Genomic DNA, 25,154 nt, shown 5'->3' on the forward strand with positions numbered 1-25,154 from the left:
ATAATGAAATGCAGAAAGAAAAAACTGAAAAATCAAGGAAAGCCAGAAAGTTTTAGGGTTTTATCTTGAAGAAAATTTATTGTAAATGAGTAGATGTTGTGGAAAGTCTGGTGTCATTTTCCAGAATGTTTGCAACTCTGTATCTGTAAGCAAAGCTGGCCATTAGTCTTTAGTTATGTTTTCAGTGCATTTGAACGTCATGAAGAACCCGAGGCAGTTTAATGACTGTTATGCTCAACTACCAAAGTACTGCCCCAGTACAGAAGACAAAATATACTGCCATTATTTGTTATAGTGAAGTCATCAGTTATAGTAAAGAACTTTTCGAGATGCCATCCCAATGATATTTCACAGTTCATAGCTATGAGGGTGTCTTTACTGAGAGGAATGGATCTTTTTCATATCCTTAAAATATTTTCTACATAGGCTTTTCATATAGCATAGATCTTTCCACAGAAGTGATAGAAGCAAGGCTCTCTTGTTACTTTTATAATAGTAACTTGATTTGGGGGCTTTTAGAGGCACAAAAGAATGTAGTGATGAGATTTACAGTGCATTTTGTGCAGATAACTTATGAGAATTCATAATTAAGTATGCGTGTCTGTCTTCCATAGGATAGATCTGTTGTCTGAGAGAACTCTGAGCATTAGTGACCTGAATCCAATTTATACATTTTAAAGACGTTTGGGAAATAGTTTCATTAATAGCCTGCTTCTCCTATTGAAGAAAATCTGTAGTAAGCAGAGACATCCAGTACATCAGAGTCTCATGATAGCAAACACATGTAATGTGGCCAATGATAACAGTAAATTGCTTTCTACTTTCAGTGCATACATACAAACATTCGGGGAGGTTAGATCACTTTAAAAATGGCCACCCTGTTTACCTTAGTTCATCCAGGTGTTGATCTTATACTTAGACCCCTAGTTAGGTTGATCAAGGTGTGAACTGTACAGAAGCTCAGGAAGTTTAAGTTGGACTAAAAATGGCCAGTCTGATCTAAGTTAACTGTACCTCAGAGGTAGTCTAACTTAGGTCAGGTCCAGTGAGATCAATCTAACTGAACTTCTGCATGGTTCCCAGCACAGCTGCAAGGCTTGGAAAGCACAGCCAGTGGCCCCAGCCCTAGGGCTGTGCTTTTCCTACCCTTTCCTCCCCCAGAACTGGGCTGTTTTTATCCCCTTTCCCCACCCCCAGATACCCCCCCCCCGCAATCAGCTCCCCCTAAGCCCACCAAATGCCCATCCTGAAAGCTGTTTCTGTTGCTGGTTTTACCCATGTTTGCCAGTGCCAGGAGCCAAGGAAGTAAGTCAGGGTGGAGTGAGTGACTGGCGTGATTTGAAGGTGTTGGTTTGCTAGGGGAGTTATTCATGTGGGGGTGGGGAGTCAGGAGGCTAAAAGTAGTCCCTGGTGCCTGGGGGGGATGGGGAGAGAGCCCTCCCCATGCCCCCAAATCCCCTTGCAGATTCTGCTAACTTCCCTGATCCCACCAAACCCTTCCAGATCCCACCAACTGCCCCTGCATAGACCCCACTAGTTCCCCCAATCCCTCCAAGCCGCTCTTTTAGCCTTCCCAATTCTGACTTACCTTAGATTGGGTGGCTATTTTTAACCGGATCTTCATAGATTCATAGATGTAGGGTCAGAAGGGATCTAAGTAGATCATCAAGTCTGAACCCCTACTCTGGGCAGGAGAGAATACTGGGCTTATATGACCCCAGCTAGGTAATTGTCAAGCCTCCTCTTAAAGACCCCCAAGGTAGGAGCCCTTGGAAGTTGGTTCCAGATCCTAGCTGCCTTGACTGTGAAATAGTGTCTTCTAATGTCCAGCCTGAGCCTACTCTCAAACAACTTATGGCTGTTATTCCTTGTTACTCTGGGAGGTGCACGGGTGGACAGGGTCTCTCCCATTCCCTGCTGGCCCCCCCGGTAAGTTTGTAGATGACCACCAAGTCCCCTCTCAGCTTTCTTTTGTGAAGGCTAAACAGGTTCAGGTCCCATAGCCTCTCCTCATCTAATTTCTCCCTAACCTTCCCAAATGTCTTTATATACCTTACAGGTAGTCCAACAAATGGAAATAATCTGATTACAAATAGTTCCAGTGCAGTGAGCTGTTCTCCTAAGACGGGGCGGGCAGTTATTTCGGACAGAGGGCCGCTTACCCAGTTTTGGCAGGTTGTCGAAGGTCACATGGGTAGCTCCATCCCTTGACAGGTGCCCCGCCCCTTGACAGGTGCCCTGCCCCCTGGTCACTATCTTGGGACCAGTGTCTCAGGGCCAGCACTGGTGGGGCCCAAAGCCGGGCACAAGCTGGCAGGGGTCTGTGGAGCTGGGCTCGGCTGCACCAGCAGGGAGAGGGGAGAGCTGCCCTGGCTCCATAGAGCCCCTGCTGGCTGGGATCCCACACTCCTGCCACCCTTCTCTGGGCCCCGGCAGCACTGGCCTCGGGACACTGGTGCAGGCCCTGTGCTCTCGCTGGCTCCCTGCCCACTCACTCCCAGTGCCTTCCAGCCCCACGGTACAGGAGGGGGGCAGCACATGGCCCCGACCCCTTGCTCACCAGCAGGGAAGAAGCTGGTGCTGAGCGCAGGGAAAAGCGGCCCCTTGCCCACCCTGTGCCTGGTGCTCCCTGCTGTAGCTGCTCACAGCCCACATGGGGCTGTCTGGAGCAGACACAGACAGCCCCACGCAGGCTGCAAGCAGCTACAGCGTGGGGCGCCAGCCATGGGGCAAGCGAGGTGCTGCTTTTCCCTGCGCTCAGCACCAAGTTGTAACCCACCCCTGCAACCAGCCTGGGACCTACACTGGCTCCAGGATTGCCCGTCGGGGCTGTGCATGGTGACAGCAGCTGCAGCCCCCCCACTTGCCACGCTGGGCAGTGTTGGCTGCTGCTGCCCGCCTGGAGCTCACACACTGGATGGCCCACAGGCGGCAGTGGCAAACCTGTGGGATTTGCCTGCCTGGGGCTGCCTGTGCTTGCTCAGGACAGCCCTGCACAGGCTATGAGCAGCTGCAGCAGGGAGTGCCAGGCATGGGGTGGGAGAGGGCCACTTTCCTCCATGCTGGGAAGAAGCAGGAAAGGAGCCTGGGGAAAAGCTGAGTGCGGGAGGGAGGGGGGGGAAGTGGCCCCTCCCCTGCTCCATGGCCAGTGCTCCCTGCTGCAGCCACTCACAGCCTGCACAGGGCTGTCCAGAGCAGGCACAGGCAGCCCCATGCAGGCTGCAAGCGGCTGCAGTGTGGGGCACAGGGCACGGGGCAGGTGAGGGGCCGCTTTTCCCTCCCCCCACTCAGCTTTTCCTGGGCCACTTTTCCCTGGGTTCCTCCCCTGCCCTTTTCCCCATTTCACCCTTGCACAGGGCAGCCACGTGGTCTCAGGCCAGAAGCCCTTGCTGGGGCTTCCGGCTAGGGGGGGCAGGGCTGGGGGGGGTCCTACTGTTGTGGGAGCCTGCCAGGCTTCCTCTGGGTCCTACTGCCCTTGGTTCCTGTCATTTTTGACAAGAGCCAAGGGCAGATAAATATTAATTGTCTGAATTTTTTAGGGGCCCTGCAGGCCAGATAGAATGGCTTCATGGGCTGGATCCGGTCCATGGGCTATATTTTGCCCACCCCGTCCTAAGACATGATCTGTCACAAATAAGCACTTAAGAGGTTTTTTTTAGTGGACAACTCCTTTTTTTTTTAGGAAAAACTCCTGGAGATGCATGCTTCCCTAATCATAAGCATGATGAAGTGAATTGAAGGCGTAGCCATTAAATGCATGGCAAAACTGTTGGAGGAATTTAGAGTGCTCCAATCACGAGACCTAAAAGAGTAATCACTTTGTAGAAACTATGTTACAGTCTTAAAAAGGAGATCACTCTACTGTGATGTTGCTATCCCCATATTTTCTTGTATTCTGTGTATGCTAGTTGAGTATACTAGTTGAAGAGGTGGGAAGTGGTTAATTTTTCTGCATAATGCTTTTATCTTAGAATGCAAAAGGCAAGGATTTTGTGGGTGATATCTTTTATTGGACCAACTGCATGGTTGGAACAGACTTAAATTTTCAAAAGCAGTGCATCTTTCTTCTCTGTCTTGACTATCTTAGACTGGCAGTTATTTTATATATTAAAGATGAGATCTGGTGAAATAGGAGCAAGGGTAATAACAATGACTGGTTCTTATGTAGTATCTATATTCCTTAATTTCAAAGACCTTGTTGAAGGAGGTCATCATCATAGCCATTTTTACCAATGGGGAAATTGAGGAACAGCTAACATTTTCTTCAAACTGGATCTGTGAAGAGCAGTGGACATGATATACCTTGACTTTAGCAAAGCATTTGATACAGTTTCCTGCAACATTTTTGCAAGCAAGCTAAGGAAGTACAGGTTGGATGAATGGTCTGTAAAGTGTATTGAAAACTGCCTGGATCGTCAGGCTCAGAGGGTAGATGTCTAGTTGGCAGCTGGTATCAAGTGGACTACCCCAGAGGTCAGTCCTGAAGCCAGGTTAGTTCAGTCTTTTCATCAATGACCTGGAAGATGGCATAGAGTGCACCCTCAGCAAGTTGGCAGATGACACCAAGCTGGGGAGAGTAGAAGATAAACTGGAGGGTAGGTCTAGGATTCAGAGAGACCTCGACAAATTGGAGGATTTAACCAAAAGAGATCTTAATGAGGTTCTATTAGGACAAGTGCAAAGTCACTTAGGACAGAACAATCCCATGCACCAATACAAACTGGGGATTGACTGACTAAATAGCAGCTCTGCAGAAAAAGACCTGGGGGTTACAGTGGACAATAAGCTAAATAGGAGCCAACAGTGTGCCCTTGTTTTAGCATATCAGGCTGCATTGGTAGAAGTGTTGCCAGCAGATCAAGGAAAGTGATTATTCTCCTCTGTTCATCTGGAGTACTGTGTCTGGTTTTGGGCCCCCCACTACAGAAAGGATGTGGACAAATTGGAGAGAGTCCAGCAGAGGGCAACAAAAATGGTGAGGGGGCTGGGGGACATGACTCCTGAGGAGAAGCTGAGGGAGTTGGGCTTATTTAGTCTGGAGAAGAGAAGACTGAGAGGGGATTTAATAGCAGCTTTCAATTACCTGAAGGATGGTTCCAAAGGGGATGGAGCTAGACTGTTCTCAGTGGTGACAGATGACAGAACAAAGAGCAATGGTTTGAAGTTACAGTGAGGGAAGTTTAGGTTAGATGTTAGGAAGAATTTTCTTACTAGGAGGAAACAGGTTACCAAGAGAGGTTGTGGACTCTCCATCCTTGGAGGCTTTTAAGACCCAGCTAGACAAAGTCTTGCCTGGAATGATCTAGTTGGGTTTGGTCCTGATTTGAGCAGGGGGAGTTGGACTGGATGACTTCCTGAGGTCCCTTTGAACCCTAACTTTTTATGATTCTATGAGCAGGAAAGAAAATTTCTTGCCAAGATCATCCAGCAGGCTAGTGATAGCCAGCGCTAGTACCTGGATTTTCTGAGTCCCAAACAATAAAAACATGAAAATATTGGCTTATTTTGTATTGAAATTTATTTTATTTTATCTAAGGATTGCCTTAAAGAGAGAAAAAATGCTAACATGTTTGTGAATGTATGACTTTATTCTAAGTGTATGAGCATGCTGGGATGACCAGTTCGATACATTTTTTTAAAGATTATTTAATCCATACCATTCTGTTGTAGCAACATAGGTTAGTTTCTAAAATACTCTGAAGAAAACAAACAGAACCATTATAAAATAATAGTAGAACGAGGCCTTCCTCTACACATGCAGGTAAAGGCACGTAAGCCACACAATCACACGTTAGATCCCATTGCGCCTTATTGCCTAATCCCGGGCTCCCACTGTATCAGCAAGAAGCAAGCTCCTGCAGCTGGGAGTTCCCTCAGTTGAGGGGGTCCCAACTTTGGGTACATCCTGTTCACCCCCAGGGCTGAGGGATTGCAGCAGCCATGATCCTCAGAGCCTGGGGGTTTCCTTTCCCCCAGGGGTTTCATGCACCTAGGGATTGCAGCAACTGTGACCCACAGGGCCTGGGGGTTTCACACATCACTAAGCCCTAGGGATTACAGATGCCTCCTTCCCCAGGACCCAAGGATTTCATGCTGGGCACCTTTGAGCCCTAGGGATTGTAACTGCTTTGATCCCCAGGGCTTGGGGGTTTCATGCCCCCCTTAGCCATAAGGATCATGGCAGCTGCTATCCCCAGGGCCCAAGGGTTTCTTGCTGGGCATGGTGCACCTCTGTGGTCCAGAGCCCTGTCACAGTGGAGACCCTGCTACACATGCAAATTAAACCTCAGTAGCAACCAGCTATAAAGCTAGTGCACATTTTTGAGATCTAACTTTATAGCTGGTTGGAGCTTTTTATCATGTGATATGAACTGTGCATTTATAGCTGGCCTGAAGGTAATTGCGCAATTAACCACTACGTTGTGCATTACCTGCAACATGTAGATGGGGCCTTAGTGTCTGTTCCACAGGTGACAGTGTACTAATATTTGATCATAATTATGATGGTTCAAGAAATTAACAGTACAGACACTAATTACCAGGATGAAGAAGTTGTGAAGGAAGGAATTTAGACTTTTTCCATCAACAGTGATATTTCCTGGAACAACCAAGACCAAAAAGACAGAAAATTTCCCTCCATCCTCCCTTTCCCCACTAAATAATTCTTTAATGGTTGATATCCATATCACTGGCTGACTATTTATCAAAGTGCTCTTTAAATAAGTTTCAGTTAACACTGCAAAAGCATTAGAGTGTATAAACTGCCCTTGTCAAGGTTATAAATGACCCTCTTATATTTACAGTTTTTTGTTGTCCCATCTAGCCTCATCCTAAAGTATTTGATCTTAGAACAGCTTTCAACACCATTGATTATTATATGCTTTTCAAAACACTTGAGAAATGTTTGCCTTTATGTCTGGTTTTGTTTTAAAGTGTTTTCAATCACATATGCCTGACAGCTCAACCATATATATATATCAGTAGATGAGCAATTGTTCTGCATGGTTATTAATAGTAGCATTGCACAGACGTCTAATCTTGGTCTGTCACTGTTTTATATCTATGTGTTACCTTAATGTTAGATTATTCATAGGTACCATGTTGAATTTCAGTTTTCTGCTGACAGTATATGAGTCTATTAACCAGTTTGATTAAACTGAATCATGAAGTTGTTTTTCTGGCAGTGAGGCAGATATTATGCATTAATGAATGCTATTGTTTTCCAGTTATGTTCAAGTAAAATAATGGTGTTAATAGTTGCTCCTAACAACAGATCAAGTAAATACATTTAACAGATGTAGAATGAATACAAGTACAACAGTAATAGCCTGTATGTTTTTTAAACTGCTACCCTATTCGATAGTAAAAGTACTAAATTTGGTAATAACACAGGTGACATTTGCTGTCATTATCTCTTTATCATAATCATGATACATTTTTCATCCTAGTTTCTAGTGCTAAATATAGTAATTTAGATTTGTATAGGATTATCCATAGATTCTGTTTGTTGTCTCTTCTAGGTTTCCTTGCATATGTGTGCATGTGTGACTGCATGTGTATGGGTACATGTGCATGTGAGAGAGAAAGAGAGAGAATCAATGAAGTATGTAGACTTATATTAATATATTCTTGTTGTTGGCACTCATGGAAAGGCCTTATCAAACAGGTGGTTTCAGCATCCTCTGAAGTTGCATAGTTTTTGACCGATTACTCTAGTATCATTTAATTAGGGTTGGTATTATTCTGGATTCAGAAGTGACATTTTGACCCTTGTGTTTATCAGATGACTATGACCTTGTATCATTCTCTGAGGAATATTGCCAGCCTTTAGCAAGCTTGTTTGTCACTGATACTGATAAGCTTGTCTATGCCCTCATTTCATCCAAGCTAGATTATTCTAATACCCTATTGGCTGGTTTGCCAAGTAGGTTGATAAGTAAACTCTAACTTGTTCCAGGGCATATGCATTCATATAACAGATTTTGGTATCTTTGCAATACTTGTCTACTAAAAAAGCTGCTAGTATTTAAGATCTTTATGAACAAGTCCTTCAGAAACAGAATTCTGAGACTTTCCAACAGGAGCATGATCCCTGCTAAGGTTATGTTGCAGCACTAGTAGGAGAGAGATTTCTTAACCTTAATTTAGCCATCTGACTTCATGACCCAGTGTCAAACTGCTGTTTTTTATGCTTAGTTTAAGATTTGAAAAGAGAAACTTTTCTATTAGTGCGTAACATGAACGGTTGTTATGACTGTGACTTTCTATTGTACTTCAAGAATTCAGCACTTGAACTTTGTCACTTCATTATGAATCTAACTGCTTGTAAATTCACTTTCAATAGATTTCACTGCACTGCCACCTAAATTTGTTGGCTCTGGAGAACACTTCAGGTTTAATAGTGTGTAACACCTTTTAGCATCCCTTTTGTTCAGATACTAATACGTTGTACTCTCTAGCTTACCTGACACAGAGAAATCCATAAGAATACTTGGTTGATTCCATTCACTGTACTTGGACTGTTTTGCATTGGGGTAGATTTTAGAAAGAGCTGAGCACTTATTTAAGTATCTAAGAACCATATTTTCAGTGTTTGGTACCTATTTGGCATTCCTGGTGACACCAGTTGCCAGATTTTCAATATAGCTTCACACCAAACATAATGAAAGCTTTTTCCAAAATCTGGCCCTTGGTGTTAAAAGGAAGGAACTGATCATGCTGTAGTCCTATATTTGTTGCCTTTGATTTTCACTGTGTCAGTGATATAGTCTAAATTGTGGTTTTGTCCCTAATGGGAGGGGAAAAATCCATATTTTTTTCTAGGCAGATACAGACATTAATGTATTTAAGAAATGTCTTGTTTCTGTAATGTTGTGTATGGGTTGTAAGATACTGGTGAAGAGAGATTTTGTTCAGCTACATTTAGCACTCTGTTTGCTTGGGCTGTGTCCTGATCAAAAGTGATTTAGTTCAGTTTTACATCTATTTCTGTGTGTAAGTTTAAAAGCACATTCTGAACTACTTAATGTTTTTGATGTATAAAATTAATTATATAATAGATGGCCTTCATTTTTGTCAGTACAGTGGGGAAAATGATATCTATAAAGCTGCTTTTTCAGAAATTGGGTCAAATCTTGATATATTTAGACTTTTTTCAAATCTTACTCAAGCAAGTCACCAATAACTTCCAGTGGTATATTTAGCTAATTTTCAAATTGAAATGTGAGCAAGGATCCCAGGAATTGTTCTTAAATAGAAGTATTGTGTGTGTGTACTAGATTCTAGACTTCTTTTCTTGTGCCTGGCTGTCTGAAGTGCTAGATCAACTCAACAAGCTCTCCTAAGGCTGGATTTTTCCTACTACTACTCTACCCCTTTTGAGTGAGTAAGGAATTATATATAATTGCTTGAGTAAGATCTGATTATTTTATCATAAAATAATATGAAGTCATTGGATTTATGGAGTCTTTATTATGTCACGAGGAGGACCTTGATAAAAGAAAAGGGCACAGTTCCACCTGTGAAAAGGCAATAATAGAGTGGATTAAGTTCTTTAAGTTCAACATGAGGTTACAGTTGGCTGTCAAAGTTACTGTACTGGATGGCTTCCAAGCTGCTGAAGGTACAGCTGGTCATAGAGAAGCAGCTGAAAGCTTCAATTCCTCTTTGCTGCCTTTTGAATGTTGTCTAGTACATGCCCTGCACCGAAACTTGAAAATTCTATTGTAGCTTTTTTGACACATTTATAACCAGGGATCTTGGTTTTCTCTGATTTTAAAAAATCCCCATTTTTTGGATTAAAAAAAAGGAACCCCAGATCTACATTTTCCCATGACTGATATGAAACACCACTAATAGGTAAGTAGATATTGTTTCATTTCGATCATGGAAAAATGTAGATTTGGGGTTACTTTTTTTAATTCAAAAATTGGGGATTTTTATAAATCGGAGAAAACCAGGATCCCTGTTTATAACTGCTGGCCAATTATAGTGGTGGTATGGGATAAAATGCAAATTCTCTAACTCATAAATCCAATTCTGAGCCCAGCCTCTTACAGATTTTTCAGAATTAATCTTAAATTATTTCAGAATAATCAGTGATGTCCTTTTCCAGAATACATAAAACTTTTGCTACTTTTGTGCCAGAAATTCAACCTTACCTCCCCTGTGCCAAAGACTGCATTCTGTCAGGGATGTTTCACAAGAATCTTACAACTGTAGGATTTTGCTAGGGTAGTACAGTGCTTTCACTGAGAGCTTTATTTTCCAAACAAGTCTCACTGAAGCCATTGAGCCAAGGGGCCAGACGGTTGCTCAGAATGAGCAGCGTGCTATTTTCTATATAATGAAAGTATTTTCTCTTTATCTGAGAGGATGGACAGATATCTTCTTAAGAGCCCAAAGCTAATACTGCTACAGTAGGCTAGTAGGAAACCATTAGGAGTAAATTACTTCCTTTTATTGTTACTTGGATTTCTGCTGTTGCACTCATATTAATCCAAAAGAAGCATTTTAAAACACACTATTTTTTTAAATGAATGGGTCATCTGTAGAGGAGGCATTGCCATAGAATATCAGTACATAACTGTGCCATTTGGTTATCATGAACAAAACAATGGTAGTGTTTTTTGACATTTGCTCCTTATAGACAATGTGTAGTTCATTCAGTACTGTTATGCAATAAGGGATTATTGAACTTTTAAAGCCACTGATTATTTTTTGTAATTAGAACAAACTTCTGCAGCTGTCACTAAGCTCCTCATCAAATGATATATTTATTGTGCTAGAAATGAGAGGAGACACGTGAACAAGGCTTTGAAAGGAATATGCTCAGCTCAGGGTGGGGTCTTATGTTTAAATGGATGATCGACATGTGTGGGTTAGACCAAAATTATTGTAGTATCAGCGTGCCTGACTTGTTATGTGTGCCTTTAATCTTCTAGTATTGTATTTCGTTGTTGCTTGGTGCAGTACTAATGCAAGTGAAATGAAAACCCCCCAAATTCAATGAACACTTTAATCTGTCATCATAATCACAAAGTCTTGTCAATCATGGCTTAAAACTTAAGGATGCCGATCAAATATGTAAGAGGAGACACCTGGGCACCACAATGTAAATGGACATTGTTTAAGTGTAGGATATTAAATATGTGTGTTTTATTGCTTTAAATGGATATTGTTCATTTATTGTTCCACATGTTAAAAATAGGAATAGAAGTAATACTTGATAGGAAGAAATGTCTGTCAATTTCAGGAAGAAATTGCTAAAGCAAAAATAAATGTCTGTGAATATTTCCTGATGGAGATACTGTAGCATTTGCCAAGACTAGCATATTGGCATTTTGGTTTCAGTACTTTTTAGCACCTTATACTTGCTTTGCTAATAACAACAATAATGATATGACAATGCGAGGAAGTGGTACAGAAAACTAACAAAATAAGATCACTGCAGGCTGACAGAAAATCTGAATTTGATGTAGCTAAATGACTGTGTTTTAAAAACAAAGGTACATCTTCTAACAATTATTTTTGCAAACCTTTGTCCAATTTGAAAGCCTGGTATAAAATTGAGTGATACGTTATTTTTGCATGCATGTAGACAATACCATCTTTATAGTTCACCTGCGCAAGTGAAATATGAAATTATATATTTGGATATGATCATGCTGTTGAAGTCTAATACAGTGCTACCAATGATTTCTGAGTTAATGGAAGATGCTGTGAGTTCTGTGAGGGAAATTCTATTAAAGAGACAACTGCAGTTTTCTAGAGATATATTAACTCTTCCACCTACTGAAACACATCATCTGGAACAGGAGGATGCACAACTGAAATGAGAGAACTGTTATCAAGTTTCAAGTGCCTTGTGGTGTTTTACCTTGTCCATCTTGTAATAAACATTTGTGGCAGCTATTTTCTTTTGTCCCCAGAAACATGACTTGGTCTAAAATCAGTGATTTTCAACCTTTTTTAGTATGAAGGCATGTTTTACCTTGAACACATATATCTAATTTTCATGCAGTTATAAACTTTTGAAAATTTTCCATTCTCATGTGCTCCGTACAGACATATTAGAGTCTGACCTCTACATAATCAGATTTCATCTCTATTAAACATGCTCCATCACCTCACCGTTCCTCCACGCAACTATGCATGCTTGCAGTGTCTCCACAGTGTGCCTTCTCATGCTGTGTCCCAGGGCGGCAGAGGCTGAACAGGACTTTCTCTGCAGCTGTCACAGCCAGTTGAGGCACTAGAGTAGCTATTCTCTCAAGGACTCCCTTCCCCACTGATGCTTCCACTCAGACAGCAAAGAGGAAGAAAAAATCCTGACTTAAATGCAGCTTGGAAAATATCTGAATGTGGTGGGCAACAGTAGTACAAGAAGTAAACTGGGACAGGAGCCTAAGAGGGAGGAACATGGGCAAGTTTAATTCTGTCATTTTCTTGTTTTTGCAACCTTAACCATCTTTAAGATTGCAGTTTCATATTTGTATTGTAACAGCATATAAAGCAAGCAATATTGTAATAATACAGTGGAATGGCAAACAATGAGAAAGTTTTCATACCCAAATAGTATAGACAAACTATCCCACCCCACTTCAGCTGTCCCTCAGCCATCTTTGTCAACCAGGTGACAGCAGCTGTTTCTGTGTTTGTAAAGATGTCGGCGTGTGCATACAGTGTGGCATGTTCGTTAAGATAATTTAACAGCCCCACTGTGCAATTTGTTAGAGCCAACTGCTTCTGTGGCCCAGGCTACTCGGGAAAATGTCGAAGAGTCAGAGTGCAACAGCGAGCTACACATTTTAACATGTGCTTTACTGATTGTGTCTGCACTTGTGAATATTTACAAGGTTATGACTGAACCCCAAATTATTAACTAGTGTGTATTTCTGCCTTGGTTGTTCCATAATCTTGGTCTTAAATTTTGGCATCACAACCACATTATTTTAAACTCATCACTAACAAAATAAATTGTTTAAATAAATGACCACGGACCTCAGTCACACATATTCCACAGATCATCTCAGTCAACTCTGGCACTATGATACCCTTCAAGTAAACAATTGATAAAGGTTACTGAAGTGAAGTTCACCTCTACATTGCTTAGTCTTTTCAGTAATAAAGACACATAAACAACAAAGTCCCCTGCCTACTTGCAGAAGGTCCAGATCATGCTGACTGCAGGAAAGAAAGAGAAATATATGTTTATATTTTCATTTTAGCTAATCAAGACACCTCTGTGAAGACCTGTTGGTTTTGGTGTGGACAGGTCAGCAGAGACTTCTGTTTAACATGCAGCTTCAATCAAAGGAAGCAAACAAGTTGTTAGTGCACAGAAGGGATGAGGTGGTGAATGATACAGAAACTATTATAAAGTCTTCATATAAATCAGCATGCGGCCTCATTAGTAATAATGCATTCAGTACTGGTCATCACATCTCAAAAAGGTTACTGCAGAATTAAATCAAGTTCAGAATGGCACTGAACATGCTATAGGGCATGGGAAAAAGCTCTTATTAAGAGAGATTGAAAAGATTTTACGCCCAATCTTTTCTCAGCCTCTCTCCTTACTTTAAAAAAATTACAAGACAATAGGTAGGTTGGTAGGTAGATAAAATACGGAATAGTTCAGAAAAAGCAGATCAGAAAATTCTGTTATTCCTATCTCATAGCACGGTACAAAGAGATATTTATGAAATTAAAATGTGGCAAATTCAGACTCAGTGCAAGGAAATACTTTTTCACATGTGGATTTGGTCTGTGGAGCTCATTTATACAGGCCAAGAACCTAGGGGCTAGGGACAGAAATTACACATAAACCAGTTTTAAGTGATTGGAAACCAGTTTAAACCTGTAAGGCTAGGGACAGAAGTTACACATAAACCAGTTTAAATGATCAGAAACTGGTTTAAACCTGTAGCAGAACAGAAGCTCAGTGCATATGAATCAGTTTGAAATGGCTGAAACTGGTTTAAGATAAACCTGGTTGAATGTAGTATCAGACTTAATGTTGCAGGGGTTTAGGTTGTAGCTGTGTTGGTCTAGGAAGAGCACACACCAACTGCCGAAGCTTCCTTAGCCCGACGAAAGGTTTTTGAACCTGAAAGCTTGCTTAATAACCATTCTCCAACCATTTGGGTTGGTCTAATAAAAGATATCAAATTCACCCAAGGAACCTTGTCTGTATCAGACTTAACTGATTTGGGTCAAACTGGTTTATGAAACTCCTTCCTGGTTTAAATTAAAGTCCCCCAGCATCCCAGCATGCTTTGCAGCACTGGGCTGGGCTGTGGTATCTGCTCCAGTAGACAAGGGCTGGGGTGGAGGGGGAACACAGGGACTGCTCCCCCCAGGCAAACTCCAGCTGGGGTCTGGGGCCCGTGTGGGGGTTTAACACTCCCTTCTCCCAAGTACAGAGCTCCCCTGCCCTGCCAAACTTACTGAAAGTTACTGCTGGCTACAACTGTGGACTACAAATTCCAGAGGCACCTGGAAGCAGGAAGAGGAAGTGATGAGCAACCCTGCAGAGTCTTGCTGCTGTGATTCTGGGCTGGAGATCCCAGAGACCTCAGGGGTAGCAGGAAAAGGAAGTGAACACATGGCCCATTCTGGCTATGTGCCAGAGAGCCATGCTGTAGTTCCCCCCAGCTTCTAGCCTGAGCCACTGCAGGCATGTGGCTGCATTTCCTGAATCAAAAGTTAATGTATGTCCAGTGGTTTCTCAGTTTACTCTCTGCAGTTTAGACTAACCTGCAAAGACTGAATCAATTCAGCCTTGGGCTTTTTGACTATCTGTACTTAGATCAATAGAACAGAAGTTTAGTGTGGATAAACCACTTTCAAAATGGCCAAACCTGGTTTAAGATAAACCTGGATGGATGTAGTATCTGATTTACCAATTTAGGTTAAATTAAATTGGTTTATGGAACTTCTGTCCCAGATCCACTGCTGACTCAGGTTACCTCACAGTTCCCCAGCATCCCAGGATACTTTTCAGCCTTGAGCTGTGCTATCTGCTCCTGCGGAGCAGGGTCTTCCCTGCCCCCAGCTGTCATGGAGCAGAGGCAGTAAAGCGTCTGTTCCCTAGCCTACTTTCTGCCTGTGGCTGTCAACCCAGCGGGATAGGGGCAGGGGAACAGACCCCCAGACCTCCCTAACCTGGGTTTCTACAGCACAAGGGGAGGGAAAGGTGCAACAGCATGGCAGTATGTGGGGGACAGCATGCTCTTTTCATCCTTTTAATTCCCCCATAACATGACAAGCTGGGCTGGGATCACCCTAGCCCCCCACCCCTGCCAGCCACCCACCTCTCTGAAAAATGGAGGGTGGGAGGTGGGGGGGGCAGGGATGGCAGGGAGCATCTCCCACGTGGCATCAGCCACCCCAGCTGAGGTCTGCATGGTGCAAGGCAGAAGCCCTCACAGCAGGAATTTTGTCACCTTGCAGCCTGGGATCATCCCAGGCCCATCTTCTCATCACCTGCCTGCCTTTTTGAGAAGCAGGATGGACTGGGCGAGATGGGAACACACACCCCAGCCAGGGTCTGTATGGGGGAGCCCCCATGGGGAGGCTATTTCCCCTCCTGTTGCCCAGAGAGCTGGGCTGGGACAGTCCAAGCCCTGTTCCCTTGCCAGTCACTGGCCTCTCTGAGAGGTAGGGTGTGTGTGTGTGAGGAGCATGAATCCACCTCCTGGCCTGGCACTGGGATAGTTAAACTGTAGAGAAGGGAGGGCAGGGAATTCATGGCTTAGGCTGGAACCACTTCATCAACTGTCCTTGTGTTCTCTTTCTGTGGAAGACCATGCAGAAGGGGAGGCCTTCCCCAAAGCCTTGGCTATGGACAGGAAACATCCCTACTCTCCCCATTTTGGGATGGGAGTATCCTACTGCTCTTTTTACAGAGCTATGAAGTGGCACTTGAATCTCACATTGGTTAGAAATGCTTAGGATAAGACGGTGACAGGCACTGTCTCTCTCTCTCTGCTCAGATGTCATGCTGCTGTTTGCTGTGCTGTATGACTGTTCCGACTCAAGTAACATAGCACAAAGGAATAGCTAATTAAGAAGCATTAATTTGAGTCCATTTTCTGCATATGGTGTGCACATCTCACAGGAATACATGTCACGTTCAGCAGCTGTTGCTCAGCACTGCCCCTTTGTCCATCCACGTCCCTCATCTACAGAGTTGCATAGTGCATCCTGATAGATTTAGCTCAGGGAGGCAACTGGCTTGATAGAAAAATTGTGGTCTGGTTTACTTTGTTCTCAGTGCATCTTTGCAAACAGTTCCTGTCACTTTGTTCCCTTCAGTAAAGGAGGTAACAAGATCAAATGAGAACAGAGGAATTGGATCCTGAAATAAGTAGGGAAACTGAAATTGCTGACAAGTAGATGGAAGCAGTTTGTGTGAGAAAGCCAACAATAACTCTTTGTTTATGCTGAAGTCAGGTTGAAAAGGTCTTTTGAGGTTAAAAAGTGATGTTTAGGCTCAGTCATCACCAGGGATCCAGGTTTTCTGTTTGCTGTGGGAAAATGTGGATTTTCTCATTTGAAGGAGAAAAATGCAGATTTTCTTCTTTAAAGGAGAAAACTGCAGGAAACTGTAGGTTTCCCCATGCAGGCTGGCAGCCTTCTAGCCTGCAATGGCTGGGGGAAGTAGGGGGAGGGTGGTTGGAGGCAGGGGACGCTATGTGCATCTGCGCCTGCACACATGCATGGCCAGCATACAGCCAGAGGTGTGTGGAGGGGATAGGTGTATGTGTGGGAGGCGGGGGTGCCTGCTGGTGCTGGGTGAAGGTGTCCAGGTTCTGGGGCTGCAGCGGGGTGGGGGTGGGAGAGAAACACCTGCCCGTCCAGCAGGGGAAGGGGGCAGATGGGCCCTTTGCGGGTAGCAGAGAACTGTGTGGCTGGGGCAGCAGCACCAAGGCTGTTGCACATGCATGTAGGGGTGGGGCAGCTGGGAGACTCTGCCTGGGAGGAGGTCGTGGCCAGGCTGCTTGGCACAACATGGGAGCCCCAGTCTGAGGCAGAGGGGTGCCACAGGCCTCCCCCTTCTTCCCACCAGCCCATGGCCGGGCCAGACTTGCTCTGCTGCTGCCCCCACAAGTCAGAGCCGCCACAGCCACTGTGCTCTGGCCCGGATGGGATGGGGGCAGGTGAGGGTCCCCTCTGGCAGGGCTGAAAAGGGGCAGGAGGCTGTGGATCAGGAATAAGGGGCACCAGCAGGACCAGGTGTCAGGAGTGAGTGGCACTGACAGGACTGGGGGTAGGGCTGCGGCTTGGGTAGGGCACTGGTACATCAGGTTTGCTTATCACCAGAGAGCAGCAGTGGGGGACAGTCGCAGCTGGACCTGCTTTCTGGTGCGTGAAGGGATCAGGGGGAGCCATGATTTTCTGTGATTTAAAAAAAAACAACACCAAAATATATAGATATTTAGAATTTATTTTATTATAATGACTGAGGCGCTGGTAGGCTTCCAAGTTTCCTTAATATTGTAAATATATCAATAAAACATTGTGTTAAATTGATGCCTATATATATATATAGTTTTATTTCATTTTAATCTCAGAAAATGACGGATTGTTTTGGCGGGGGGGTGGGGGGTTAATCAGAGCAGTTTTTGAAAACCAGGATCCGTGCCATCACATTATTTGAATAGCATATGCCAAACTCTACTCTCAGTTACATGCATGAGAGACTGGAAGGATTTCACTGATTTCACTAAAGTTACACAGGATTTACACTTGTAAAACTGATGCCATAGTGACAGCCATTATTTTTCACAGCTTCCAACCAGAGGATTAGCACGAGGTGGTAAACCTCACATTTGTAATAAGGCAGACAAGGTTCTTTGGGTAAATCTGATATATTTTATTATACCAACTAAATAGTTGGAATTTTTTTTTCTTAGCAAGCTTTTGGGTTTAAAAACCCTTTGTCAGGTTGAGGAAGCATCTGCAGTTGGTGTGTGTGCTCTTTACCAACTATAGATGCTTTCTCAGCCTGAAAAAGGGGTTTTAAACTTGAAAGCTTGCTAAGAAATTTTTTCCCAGCTATTTAGTTGGTCTAATAAAAAAAATCAGATTTACCCAAAGAACCTTATCTGCCTGTGTCCTTAGACCAACATGGCTACAACCTACAGCCCTGTAACATTTGTAATAAATCCTTTTTTAAATGGTCAGGGGCATATTCTCTTTTTTTGTCAGCATAAAATTGCCAATTAATTTCAATTATGGTTATCTTGAGAGGTGTTTGAGTAATGCCCAGAACATTAATTACCTTGTGAACGGGGTTTTGGGCATATCTTTTTCTCTTTGGATTATTTGCATTTGTTTAGTGCATGCTTTTAACCTCTGGAGTTCTGTTTTCAGAATGAGACCGCAGTTGATTTCTTGGCTTCAGTTTGACCAGGAAATAGCTTGACAGTCATTGCCTTTAGGAGTAGAAATAAAGCAATAGAAACGATGAGTTGAAAAGATCTATCTACCCTTTAAAAAGAAAAGAAAAGAGGCCATTGGCCATAAATAAAATAAAATGTAATAAGGAATGCAAGCAGTGATAAAGCTGTATTTGTTCATGCAGTAGTGCATTTACAGTTCTGTGAATAATATTTATTTTTTCTTCTGCTATTTTTCTAGTTTTGGCCATTTGGTCATAGAGTACACCTCTTTGCCAACACAGGATAATGTTACCTGCAAGGTCAAGAGTAAGTGGCACGGCCAAAGCAGGGAAGAAGAAGATTGAATAGTGTCTGCCTGTGATTACCATATTATTTGCTGATATAAAGCAATATAGATCCATGAAGCAACTCTGATTTACTAGGGATCTTGTCCTTAGCTTCAAAATACTATCTATGCACATATATTCCCTGTTAAAATCTATTTTCCTTGTACAACCAAATATAAAAATAAAATCACAAGACTAATATATTATTTACTACAACATGGATATTGCTATAATGATTTGCTCTGGGGACAGCCATTCATATTTTTAGAAGAATAACCATTCAAAAATCCATGAAATGTAGGTAGCCTGATTGCTGCTCTGAAATGTGGATTGAAAATTAGATTCAGAAATATCCCAGGTCCCTGATTCTTCTTCATCTTCTTTCTCTGTCTCATGCATACATTCATACATAGGTGTTTCTTTTTAGCTTCTAAGAAGTTAAAGTAAACCAAGTATTTTAAAATATTCACTAAGTTCCCCTGAAAATAGTTTGAGTTTTGTAGATAAAAGTATTATGATGAGAATAACTTTTCTTTTTTTGGGATTTTTTGTGTGTGCACAACTTAGGTAATTTAAAAAAGTTATCAGAATAATAGAAATAATAACTGTGCCACATCAGGCTTTGTTAAAATAAATGAACTGTAAGAATGGGCAGTTTCATGGTCTTTAATAATTCACAAGAATTAGAACAAAATAAATTATTATAATTTATAATCTACTTAGTTAATAAAATAGCATTATTAAAAACAGAATTATGAGAGAGCTCCTTATTTATCTAAGAGTTTTGTTTAAAATTCAAACCTACAACTTGGAAAATATAACAGTAAATAACAATTAAAAAGGAATGGACCTTGAATATATTTTATTCAATTTGTATATCCCACGTCATTTGAAAACCAAAATTCCTTCCTTAAATATTCAGTCCAAGATTGATAGTGATTGCAGTGTTCTTACCTCTGACATCATTTACAAAATCCAAACACTTAAAAGTAAGGAAATTAGTAGGAAAGCCCATTATAAATCTTATCCTGGACACACAAGAAATATAAACTCATTGAGCCAGACTCTCTGTTTTGGTAAGGTTGTTTTGCACTATTACAGTGCCTCAAAGGAGCTTGTAAACCAGTTAAATTGCCTAGGGGAATTTTCTGTAGTATAGCATTGGCATAATGGCTTCTAGGATAGTTTGCCTCCTGGCTCTATGTCTGATCAAATGATTGCTTAGGGCTGTTTATATCCATAAGCAGCAATGCATAAATTAGAGCAGCTTAATAAAAAAAACAAACTTCTGGGGCACTTGTACACGGGCCCTGGGGGTGGGAGTCCTTTAATTAGAGCAGCTCTGAGACTGGGGGCACTCGAACTAAAGCTCGCTCAATGGGCTTTAATTCAAGTGCCCTGCCACCATTTTGAAGAATGGGGATGCTGATACATGAAATGCAGGAGGCTTCTGGAGCACGGTAATTAATCGATTAATCGAGTCTGCTCTGATACACTGTAATTACTTTGAATTGGAGCCGCCTCCACGCTTTTGTACAGGCACCCCTGGGTTTTATTTTGAGGGTGGGATCAGCAGGCAGATGGTCTCAGGCTCCTCCATAACTGAGCTGAGCATCCCCTGGCCTTTGGTCTTAGTAAGTATAGAAAAACACCAAAGTACATCAAAACATGATCATCTTTGCCATGGTCCAGGGATTTTTAAAAGAGACTTTTTTTCTCTTTAGTTTGATATCTAAATGAACTGTCCACAGCTGAAGTTGCTCTCAAAACATTTTGCTTTATTACAACCTGTTTTTTCAAGGCCAGGTAGAAACATTACACAGAAACTGGTATAAGTGATCAGAAACTGGTCTACACCCATAACTGAACAGAAGTTCAGTGCACATAGACTTGTTTAAAAAATGGTGGAGCCCAGTTTAAGATAGATCTGGATTGAGGTAGTATCAGGCTTAAGCAATTTAGGTTAGACTAGTCTATTGAATTTCTATACAAGATTCTCTCATGACTCAAGTTAGGTCACTGTTTGCTGGCATCCCAGGCTGCTTTGTGGCTCCCTGCTAACCCCTCCCCACCCTGTAGGGAAGCATGCTGGAACTTGGCGTTCACTGTCAGGCCTCCTGCCTTCAGAGGTGGGGGTGGGAACAGAGAGGGCTGAGTTCCAGCATAAACTTGGCCTCACTATGAGGCTGCTGCTCTGTTCCTCTACTCGCTGCTGTGTCGTGCAGTGGCACAGACATGGCCACAGCCAGGTGTGGAGGAGGGGGAATGCTGGCATCTGTGTCTGGAGGCTGGGTCTCTGGTTTGGGGGCCTCTGTCCCCTCCCCTACCCCCCATACTCTTCAGCTTCCACTAACAGCCAACATGGCCTGAGCTAGCATAGCTGGGAGGGGCCCACTCCAATCCTGCTTCACCTACTACTGCTGATGGCAAACATGGCCTGAGTCAGCACAGCTAGGAGGAGCCTGCTCCACTTCCCCCACCTCTCCTGCTGGCCATAGCTAACAGTTGGTTGCTCATGGCTGGGGACAGGACTGGACTGAGGGGCTGCATTAGTCAATTGGGGTGGCCAGCTGCTGGCTGGACTCAGCATTCCTTGGCAGCGTGTTGGGAGCCATGTGGCAGAGAGCTCTTCACCTGCTGGCGTCAGCCTAGTGCAGGCAGCCTGTGTGCCCTCCCCACCAAAGGGCAACTTTGTGTTCTGTTTGTTCCTGAACTAATCAAGGGTGCTTAGAGTAAAGTGTTTAACTTAAATTGCTTCCGCCTTGGACTTTTTCAATGTCTTTTCTTAGCCTAGGTATACCTTTAAGTATAGCTGATTTTCAAGGAAATGAAAGCCTGAAAGGTTAACTGCACAACTTTTGGGAGGTAATGCAACAGACCTCCTCATTATTTGGGACTGTACCCGCCTAGCTTCATGGAGCCTCTCTCATGCGGTCCTGGAGTGGGCGCCCAGAGTCTGCCGTGGAGGCTGCTTCTGTTGCTGCTATGTCTGATCGCATTGTCCCCAAGGGATACCCCAATACTCACCTGCCACGCCTTGGATATTCTGTTTAGTAGTGGGAGTCCCTTCTAGAGGGGGGGGATGCGCTGGGTGTTGTCACCAGTGGGTGTTCCTGGGGCTCCACCTCCCCTATACCCCAGCCATGCACCAGCCTGTTGGGACGGCTGAATGTAGTCTGACCCCACTTGGATGTCGTGTCCTGAATATCTCTCACTCTTCCTGTCCTTCAGTGCTTGCAACAGTTTTCCTGTCTGCCACACGGGTTTACTTGGACAGTGAGGTGACCCCCGTGAGGGGTTGGGCCTATCAATGTCAAGGGTGCCTGAGCGGCCCCAGCCTGCTTGGGCCCCGACTTGCATCCTGTGACCTTTCTCTTGGCCTCCGGGGTTTTAAATGAAAAGGAAGTGAAGCAAATAACAGAAACTTCAGGGAGGAGCCTCGGCCCACTCTCCACTTATGCATCTTGCGTCTGATGCCTTTGTCATCTCTTGGCATCTTCCTCTGGTCTGGCTCCCTCACTGTCCAGAGTGACATATCCCTTTAAATGGATCCTGGAACCCTCTGCCAGGTCCCTCTTCAGCCTTTCCCTGGGTCCCTCTTTGGCCTCCAATCAGCTCGGGGGATGTCTCACAGCTCTTCCCCAGCTGCGTCCCCCTAGCTGTTTCCCCACCACCAGCTTTTATCCCAGCCGCATGGCATTCTTTGATAATGTCATCAGCTGCGCTGGCTCCAGCTGCAGAAAAAGCAGCTGACAAACTGCGCGAGCACTCCGCCCCCCTGCAGCTCATCTGCTCCAGCTATGCCTGTTAGGGGTAAGTTTGCCCTGTTCTCAGGGCTTCTCTTCTTGGTGCCGTGGCAGGCTGTCTCCGCCACAACCCATGCCACAGGAGGGATATCCAGCTCCTTTCTTGTTTTCCCCCTGGGACAGGGACACTTCTCCCATCTAAGATATAGCTGGGAATCCCCTTCTATTTACCAGTAAAGAAAGAATGAAGTGATTATAACCTGTTGATATGCGCAGCAGTCATAGTTTGAGAAATCAGTTACTTGTGGAAAACAAAAAAATATTTGACAAGAATAAAAATTTTTGCATCAGACTAATCTTCTTATAACAAGAAGAATGATTATGCTATAATCCTATAGCCATAGGCTATTCATAATAGTAATTTATGTTGTGAATATATAATTTGGGGTTTGAATGCATGAAAAATTGGTTGCCACCTTTAGCTAGATTTTTATAAAGCGAAAGCCTAGCTGTGCATTCTTTATATTTTTGGAAAGGAAATTATCCATAGGTTTTCAATGAGATTTTGGACTTGACCTGTAACCTCCATTCTTTGGACACCTATCTTTCTTATTTAACAATTAGAATAATTTTATTTACCTATTTATTTATTTGATTTATGTTTATGTGAACATGGTGTAATAAATTAATTTATAGTTTTTTTGTACTTTGTTTAATAGCATGCACATACTAGCTCTAAAGAATTGATTCATTATTATCTAGCTGCAGTATATTTGTTTCTGAACTTTAATTCTAAATATGTAAAAGCTCAGTATTTCCAGTAATAATTTTATCAATAATTACCATTTTTCCCATCTTGAGAAAATATAACTATTTAGATAGATCATTAGCTATTTGGCTTTTAATAATTATGGAAAATCACTACAATGATTTGTCAAAACTTTATATATAATAAGAACAATTATGGTATTCATTTCTTAAATTAGAATAGCAAAAATGCTATCTCTGTCTTAAGCTTTTTATTAATATAAAGACTAGTAGAGATGGGGCCCATAAATACTGTTCTGAAGAATGAAGTTGTTTCAAATATCTCTAAGGTAAATATGAACAAAATGAACAAGAGCTGATTTTCCAGCGTTTCACTTGCACTCCTAACCTGTAGGTAAATTTAGTAAACCCTATAGAACTGTATGTTGGCAGCTCTTGAGTTCAGCTACTGTACAACTGGTTTTCCCTACTGTCTTTCATTTAGTATCATTAATCTTTATTAAACCAGTTTAGCCCATTGAGATTGAATTCTTTTTCCTTTTAGAGAACTGAAAATTGAAATGGACATTTCAAACAAACAAGTATTGTTTAAACACTTTATATGGGTGAAATATAACTCAGCACAGACTCTGCTGATCCTATTCTACAGGGATTTTACCCAGAACCAGAAAAGTACAGAACATTTGCTTTATATACTGTAGATCACAGCAAACTATAAATGAAAATCTGTGGCATTGCCTTGAAATGATCTGCCTGATTCACATAGCTTGTAAGTATTCACATATGCTTTCCACTGCTACAGGATCCCCCCAAACCTTAGATCAACAGCAAATTTCTAACAACACAAACCTGGAAAAAAGTTCACATTTATAATTAAGGATCTATGTTTTTGATAGCTAGGCATCCACAGATAATGGTAGTAGTCATGATTTGAAGTACATGAATTGGTACTTTCTGTCTGGGCATATTGATACAATCAATTAAAAGTAGTATCCTTTGCAGACGTAATACTTCTTTTATTTCTTTTATTTCAACGTTCTCATGCAAATCTGAAGGTTCTGTTCATTATTTCACTGTTCATCTTCCAATCTCCTAAAGAGGTTTAAAAAAGAGGGACTGGTATCTCATGTCACTACACAACAGCTACTCAAACTAAGTGGTGCTGGCTTGGGCCACTAACAGACATTCACTTAAAGGCGTGATGGAATCTGATCCAAATCCATGGGAGGGCGCTTGATTTTGGGATTGGGGATTAGATCCCATTTGCACTTTACTTGCTGGTGAAGGCCTGAGACCATGATTCTAGGCTTCTCCTGCCCAGCAATTTGAAAGCTGGGGGTCCACAATCAGCTGATTGATCCCTGGCCCCAGCTGACAAACTGGGGTCTGGAATCGGTCTGTCGAGTCCCCAGCCCCAACTGACTATCCCCTGATTGTGAGAACCCCAGCTGAATAGGATACATCTTAAAAAAGGAAAAAAATAAGCATATGAATATTAATTAAAGTAGAACTCATTAGGAACATTTCTATATTTTTTTAGCTTTAGTAAGTTTCTGAAATTGGATCAGATAATAAAATATAAAAATCTGGGTTCATCTTCAAATCTTTGCCTTGGACTTTGGTTCTCGCTGGACAACCCATCTGCTGCTCTAGGGAAGAAGGACTTTCCCTAACAAGCTGGCCACCTGTTATAGGATATTTAAGACTTTAGGTCTTAGAGAATTTAACATTCATTTCTTCAAAATACCAATAGAATTTTTATTTTTTAGATGAATGCACACTTTAAAAATCTATCTTTTGCTTGATATGCCTTATCTGTACTGTGTGGTCATTTACATCTTATCCATATTTCATTATTAAATTTGCTATTAAAATATATTTACACTTATGTTTTTACGCCTTTAATT

The sequence above is a fragment of the Alligator mississippiensis genome, chromosome 2, assembly GCF_030867095.1.
Source record: "Alligator mississippiensis isolate rAllMis1 chromosome 2, rAllMis1, whole genome shotgun sequence".
Lineage (NCBI taxonomy): Eukaryota > Metazoa > Chordata > Crocodylia > Alligatoridae > Alligator > Alligator mississippiensis.